Genomic DNA, 6,898 nt, shown 5'->3' with positions numbered 1-6,898 from the left:
CTGTTCAATTTTCCATCATTTTTGGAAGCTTGAAACAGCTATTTGATTTCAAATTTTGCAAGGAAAACATTAAATGCTACTAAGGACAATCGAATAAGCTATTAATTTAAGTATTCTGTAAGTTTATTTTCTCTACCGGTGGTAGAATATTTGACAAATGTAAAGGAACTCATCGACAGAAGTCTAATCAGCAATTCTTGAATAATAGAGCCGAGAGTCGTACATCAGCTACTGGACACTAACGTGACACACAAATTTCTGCCATGAGTTGTACGTCAGATGCTGGACCAACGTGACTCGCGAATTACGTAATTTCGAGCAAGTGAAGAACATTGGGTGGAAACCGTGAAGAAAAAGGCCAAAACGCTAAAGATACATGGGTCCAGTGACAAAAAAGGACAGCAAAACATGACGTGAAAAGGACGCGTGACCGTAACGTATTCAAATTGAGTTTAAACGAATTAATCTTTTATATATATTTATTATTTGACCATCTCAATTTGTTTATGACATGCTTAGATACAACCTGATGGCATGTTGCACTTTAATGGACACGTGACCCTTTGTACACATTCAATTTAATCCCCTAGTGATTAATCTAATTCAAGTTAAATCTATCTGAAGCTCTATTTTACTTGTGAAATGATTGGTTCACGATTTTTTTACCATCTTGGCTTTTTGAATGGATTCTATCTTTTGACAAACAAGCAAGGAACCATCCGGGTAAAATTTCTTAATATGGACACCAGTCTCCTAAAATTAATGTTGGATGGAGAAAATATTACAAGTAAGTTTCATACGCGTAGTTAAGTTCAAATAATTGCACGTATACCATTTCTACATGTAATACTAGGGGTGAGCATGGTCCGGGTGGGCCGTTCTAACCCAGAATCGAGAACCGTCCATTGGTTCCATGGATCCACTTGGAATTGGACCGCCGGTCCCGTTTGGTTCTCGGATGAGTCCATGGAATCGGTCCCCCCAAATTTCATGCAAATGGAGGTGACCAAGAGCGAGAGAGAGAGAGAGAGAGAGGCGATGAACGACCGGAGGCTCGGTCGTGAGTTGATGGGAGTTGAGAGTAGATACCGTGAGTCGATGGGCGTTAAGCTTGAGAGTCGAGACTATGAGGGAGAGATAGAGAGACGACTCAGATAAAGCGAGAGTGAGACGAGATGAGCATTTAGTGGATGGGGGTTCAGCTTTTAATTAGGGATTTTAGGGTTTTCATTTTCCTTAAAATGTTTTCTTCCTTTTCAGTTGGAAATTTTTCTTAAAAATTATATATATTATCGATCCGGTCCGGGTGGGCGGGTTAGTGGTTTCACGCCTAGAATCGAGAACCGGACCGGTACTCACTAGTTCTAGTAAATTGGGCCGAGAACCTGGACCGATTCCCACGGGTTCCGCCGGTTCCGGGCCGCTCTAGTCCAGTTTCGGACATTCCAGGCGATTCTTAGTTCCTTTGCACACCCCTACGTGTGGCAGACACTTTCGATAAACATTTTTTTCCATCAAATTACTTTAAATTCTCTTTAAACAAAAATTTCATCGACATAAAGTTGAGGGGGGAGTGGGAGATTGGGGGGGTAATTTGTTATTTTTTTTTGGGAAGTGAGTAGAAGAGAAAAAAAAAAAAAAGAGGATCCCCACCGCCTCCCCTACAAGGGAAGAAAAAAAAAAAAAAAAACCCCTGCTCTTTGGGCCCTTTTATAAAAAAAGACCCCTTTTCCCCTTGGGGTTTGGGGCTACAAGTCACGCCGAAGGAAAACCCACTCTCTTTTGTGTACCTTGTTTACTTTCCTTGGACTCTGACTAGGCCCCTGATGCCTTTTCTTTTATATGGCCAAACAAAGAAGTCTCAGTAAAGTAAATTATAGCCCACGAAGTCAACTTGATCAAATCTTGCATATTTTCAAGATTTTCTTTCTCTTTAACAAATCGATCTATATCCGAGACAAGATTCAACAGGTATGTTGGCTGGTGGAATCTGTGGGGGGATGAGCTCACATTTTTTTTTTTTTTTTTTTTTGGGAACGTTGTTGTTGTTCTTACTGGTGATTGAGCTTAATTTGAGCTTGGTATAAGCATTTCTTGGTGAAGATCAGTTGAGATGTGCTTTTGGGTCGAACAAATTGGGACGATGTGAAGCATTTGTTAGCTTGATGGTTTTGAGTTCTCTGTATTCGGTTCTTTTTTTCCAGGAAAATGCAGAGAACGATTCTTTTTTTTTTTTTTTTTTCAGTTATGGGAAGTCGAGGTGGTCACTAAGTGGGCAAGCTCGCCTTGCCTTGCCTTGGGGTCAATCAGGAATTGCCATTTTTTTTAATTAAATTTTGGCATTGCAATTTTCATTTACGGGGTTGTGCTGTATAGGCATTTAACTTCATATAGTAGGTGAGACAGTTTAGGGAAGTGAAAATGACTAGGTCTTATGTCACGAGTCCTGATCTCTGGACTTTTACGAGTGACTCTTGTGGGGAAATGATGGTCTGGGATTTCCTTGCTTAATTCTTAAATGGGTAATGGAAAACGGTTGAATGGAGAGTGGCTAGATTTCTCTCTCTATTTTGTTGGATTAGAGGGCAGACTAGTACAAGTCTTGGCTGATTATAATTTTTTTTAGCTGAGTTTTTGGTAATAGGTCCAGCATTTGACATCAGCAAATGCTTGTTATTTTTGTTCTTCGGCTAAAGTACATTTCCAACTACTTACGTAAAATTTAGCAGTGTGCAGTGACATGTTTACGAGACACCGTGCGCTTAACCAGCTCAAAACGAGCAAAACAATTCGTGTTGGTTTTGTTAGTCTTTCTTTTCCTTTTTGCAATGACACTGAAAGGCTATATATTATATGAATTTTATATTTTGAATCATTATTTGTAGAAAACGTCGATTGTGGAAAGGAAGTTGTATGGTTCCGACGCTTAAGGAGACAGGAGAAACTTACGATGGCACTCATCTTAGTTTTTGATCGATAAAATTCAACCTAAACAAAAATATGGCACTTAGCTCCATTTTGGATCTGTGGAACAAATGGAACATCCGAGGCTTCGTCATGCTGAGCCTCTTGCTTCAGGTCTTTCTCATTCTATTTGCACCCCTTAGAAAGAAAACAACAAACAATCGTATTGTTTTCCTCTTGTGGCTGGCCTATTTGATGGCTGATTGGGTAGCTGCATTTGGGATCGGGCTTATCTCTCACAACCAAGGCAGCTCGTCCGCTCATATAGCTGATGTAGATAAAGCACTTCGAGTATTTTGGGCCTCATTTCTCTTGTTACATCTTGGCGGTCCGGACGCCATCACTGCCTTTTCTCTAGAGGACAGCTCGCTTTGGCGACGGCACCTGCTCAGTCTCACCTTCCAAGTCGGTGCCGTCATCTATGTCTTTGCACAGATATTTCCCAGCGACAAGTCCCTGGTGTTCCCAACAATGCTGATTTTTCTTGCCGGGGTCATAAAAAATGTGGAGAGGACATTGGCACTTAATCGCTCAAGCCTCCCAAGGCTTAGGGAATGGATGCTCTCGCAGCAGGAGTCTCATGATGATTATGGAGTTGACAAGTCTCATGACAAACCCGATGACAACATGGTGAAGAAGACAAAGGGTGCACTTGATCTACCGAATGGATATTCTCGTGATGATGAAGAAGCAAAGCTTGCCGAGAGCGTTATGGTTAAGCATGCTTACTACTTCTTTCAAATCTCGAAGGTTTTCCTCACAGATCTCATCTTCACAGAAAGACAACACCAAATAAGCCAAGAATATTTCCGCAAAGTGTCTGCGATGGATGCGCTAAGGGTAATATCAGTCGAACTCCATTTCATTTATGAGGTGCTCCACACAAAAGCATTGGCAATACGTTCCAAGTGGAGCTACGTTTTCCGCTTCATAGCCTTCATTGGCGTTGCGATGGCTTTCATCGTGTTCAATCGCTTGAAAAAGCATCAGCTCCCCGAACTCGATGTGAAAATTACGTATTTACTTCTTTTCGGAGGGATTGCTCTTGATGTGATAGCTGTGCTCATGCTCGTTTTCTCTAGCTGGACCGTTGCCGAAATCCAGTGGTACAAAACAAGATCACCTAACCTAGATTCATTTCTCCACAACCTGGTATCCGCCACAGATTACGTAACGAAGCCGCGAATCCCCACATGTGAAGCAGAGCTTAACACACAGGTTACTTATACGGTCTTAGATACACCATTAATATTTCGAAGGTGGTCAGAATCTATTTCTGCTTGCAACCTTTTATCCGAGAGTTTCGAGAAGAGTCCGAAAAAGATGTATAAGCGCGATTGGTGCTGGGGAAACATCGCTTTTTCTAATATTTGCGGTTTTCCATTTTATATGGCTAAGAAGACCATCCCTTATTCCCATCGAGCTATTGATACAATCGCCAGAGGCTTTGGTATGAGGATCATGGATAGAAAAAGATTGATGATTGTGAATACGAGGTATGTGTCAACAAATCCATTTATTATGAAGTTATGGATATTTATCTTTAAGGAGGCGAGACGTAAATCCAACTGCGCAACTTCTTCGGAAGGTATAAGGAAGATACAAGAGGCTAGAGGGGATTGGTTTCTCGAGACTCTCCAGCATGATTCTGACACGGAGAAGACTATTCGGGAGAATTATGTCACCCTAGCTAATTACAATGAGAGCATTATAACCTGGCATCTTGCTACGGAAATGTGGTATAACAGAGAGGATCCCGCAGCCGGAAATGACGAGAGGGAATTTAGCAAGATTCTGTCCGACTACATGATGTATCTTTTACTTAATCAGCCTAATGTGGTGTCCGTTGTGGCCGGCATTGCCCAAATGAGATCGGCGACTGTGTTGCGGGAGCTACGGGACCGCATCGATGCCGAGGATGTGCAGAGCTTATGCGAGGCAATGTTTGACCTAAATGTAAAAGCGTTCGGTCCCTTCCGTGAGATTCCCTCGCTCGACCGGGGGATCCTTTTGGCCCATGAAATAGAGAAGCTCGGGGAAAGGAAGTGGGAGGGTGATGAGCGGGGTGTGGGTGGAGATGCTGACGTACGCAGCAGGGCATATCAAGGGAGAGGCGCATGCGCAGGTGCTGAGCAGAGGTGGAGAGCTTCTCGCCTTCGTTTGGCTGTTGATGATTCATCTCGGGATTGTCTACAGACCTGAATGGGCCCCACATTACATCTTCAGGGGCGAGGAGGAATCAATGCCGATCATCGACAGTGATTGACCTTCTAAAATCCCAAAGCCTTCGCTAGCGAATTAACAATCTCGGTACGATACTATCGATTCGATCTATTCGTATTTCTTTATGAACTTGCGAATAAAAACTGGTGTGTCTTTTTTTTTTTATTGTATTTCGTGATGGGAAGCTATCTCTTGATAGCTACAGAATAATTTAATGCACGATTTCCTACTACGTGCAATTTTCTCTGTGATTTTTTTTGTTTATATGTAATCCCTGTGCTAATAAAATAGCGGATGGCCTGTGCTGCGTGAATATAGTGAAAAAGTACACGATGGATGAAGATTGCATCAAAAATATTAAAGCGAGGCGAAGAAGCGGTGTCCGGTCAGAACAAGATAGAAAAAAAAAAAAAGAAGATCATAATAGATACAACAATAAAAATCAAGAAGAAGAAGATGATAGAACAGTCGAAACACAGCTCTTCAAATAGATTATTATTGAATCAATTTGTATCATTACAGATTTCTTGCAGCTTTGTCGAAACACAAACTCTTCGAATTGATTATAATTCAATCAATTTGCATCATTACAGATTTCTTGCAATTTGACGATAGGGTAGCTTTTACTTTCCTCTCCGATTATCTTGTTTTTATCGACAACTAGATTCATTAAATTTTTATCAGACAACCGGTTAATCAATTATTCTTAAGGGTGTAAGGTCAAAGCTTCTTTTATTAGTGAGTTACATGATTATATTCATGCCCTCGAGAAAGGTGCTCAATTTACCACGAAGATACGCGGTTGAAATCGAAAATGTTATGTAGTAGTTCGAGATGAAAAATACTGTCGAAATTAAAATATATATATATTTTTGTTTATCCTTGCAACGTCGCACTTATACAACATGAATGCAAAGACAAGCACGGACAATCAGAAAAATAGCTCTTCAATCCAGATAAGGGATGCACAGGCAGCAAAGCAAAAGGTAGCAGAAGTTAAAAATTCATTCAGGCCCTAAATTACTTGCTGCAGTGAATTTCCGTGCGCTTCCAAACATGCACCTAGCTTCCCAGACGCAGTACAATGAACAAAATCAGATTACTCCCGTAAGCTGCATGAAAATCCATCAGGAACCGAGATTCACATCGAGGCCATAGTGAATATGATTAGCTTCCCTATTTCATTTTTCCCAAGTGATTCGGATCTAAAATGACAAAGAGGCACGACAAAACTAGCTACCTTCTCAGGTCACGCGTCGTCCTCGACTCGTCTGAGTATCACTCCTCTCACTGCCCTCGCCATTCTCTCTCTACATCTCTCTCTGCAGAATACGTTTGCTTTGCACGCACTGAGGTGTCAACAGTTCAGTTCAAGTCGAGTCGGGTTTCCACGATACCAGACCCGAACCGAAACACGAAGGATTTGGCTTGTTCTGACGAGAACGGATACCCGACCCGAATATGACCCAAAAATACGTATTAGGCGCCCATCTGGTACTTTCGCGCTCGGGATATCCATCAACCTTTCGAATGATCTACACTCATCAAATTCCATCCTGTCCGAAACCTCTTAACTGATCAAAGGCCCTCAACAGCCCGTAGCCCGTAGCACTGGTTGATTTTGATACGCCTCAGGCTCTTCAATTTTGACAAATCAACTAATCGTTCCATAAGAGTGGCGCCTATAAAGAGAGAACTCTTCCAATGATTC

General features: G+C 41.7%; 1 pseudogene; it reads left to right on the top strand.

Moving 5' to 3' along the window:
• The first annotated feature begins 1,816 nt into the window (after positions 1–1,816).
• LOC115666476 (uncharacterized) lies at positions 1,817–5,230 on the top strand (annotated as a pseudogene).
• Positions 5,231–6,898: the final 1,668 nt, after the last annotated feature.

The sequence above is a fragment of the Syzygium oleosum genome, unplaced genomic scaffold, assembly GCF_021117445.2.
Source record: "Syzygium oleosum isolate NSW1041296 unplaced genomic scaffold, Sole_v2.1 Sole_v2.37, whole genome shotgun sequence".
NCBI classification, from domain to species: domain Eukaryota; kingdom Viridiplantae; phylum Streptophyta; class Magnoliopsida; order Myrtales; family Myrtaceae; genus Syzygium; species Syzygium oleosum.
The sequence above is the reverse complement of the archived record's forward strand: the minus strand, read 5'-3'. Positions and strand labels throughout refer to the sequence as shown.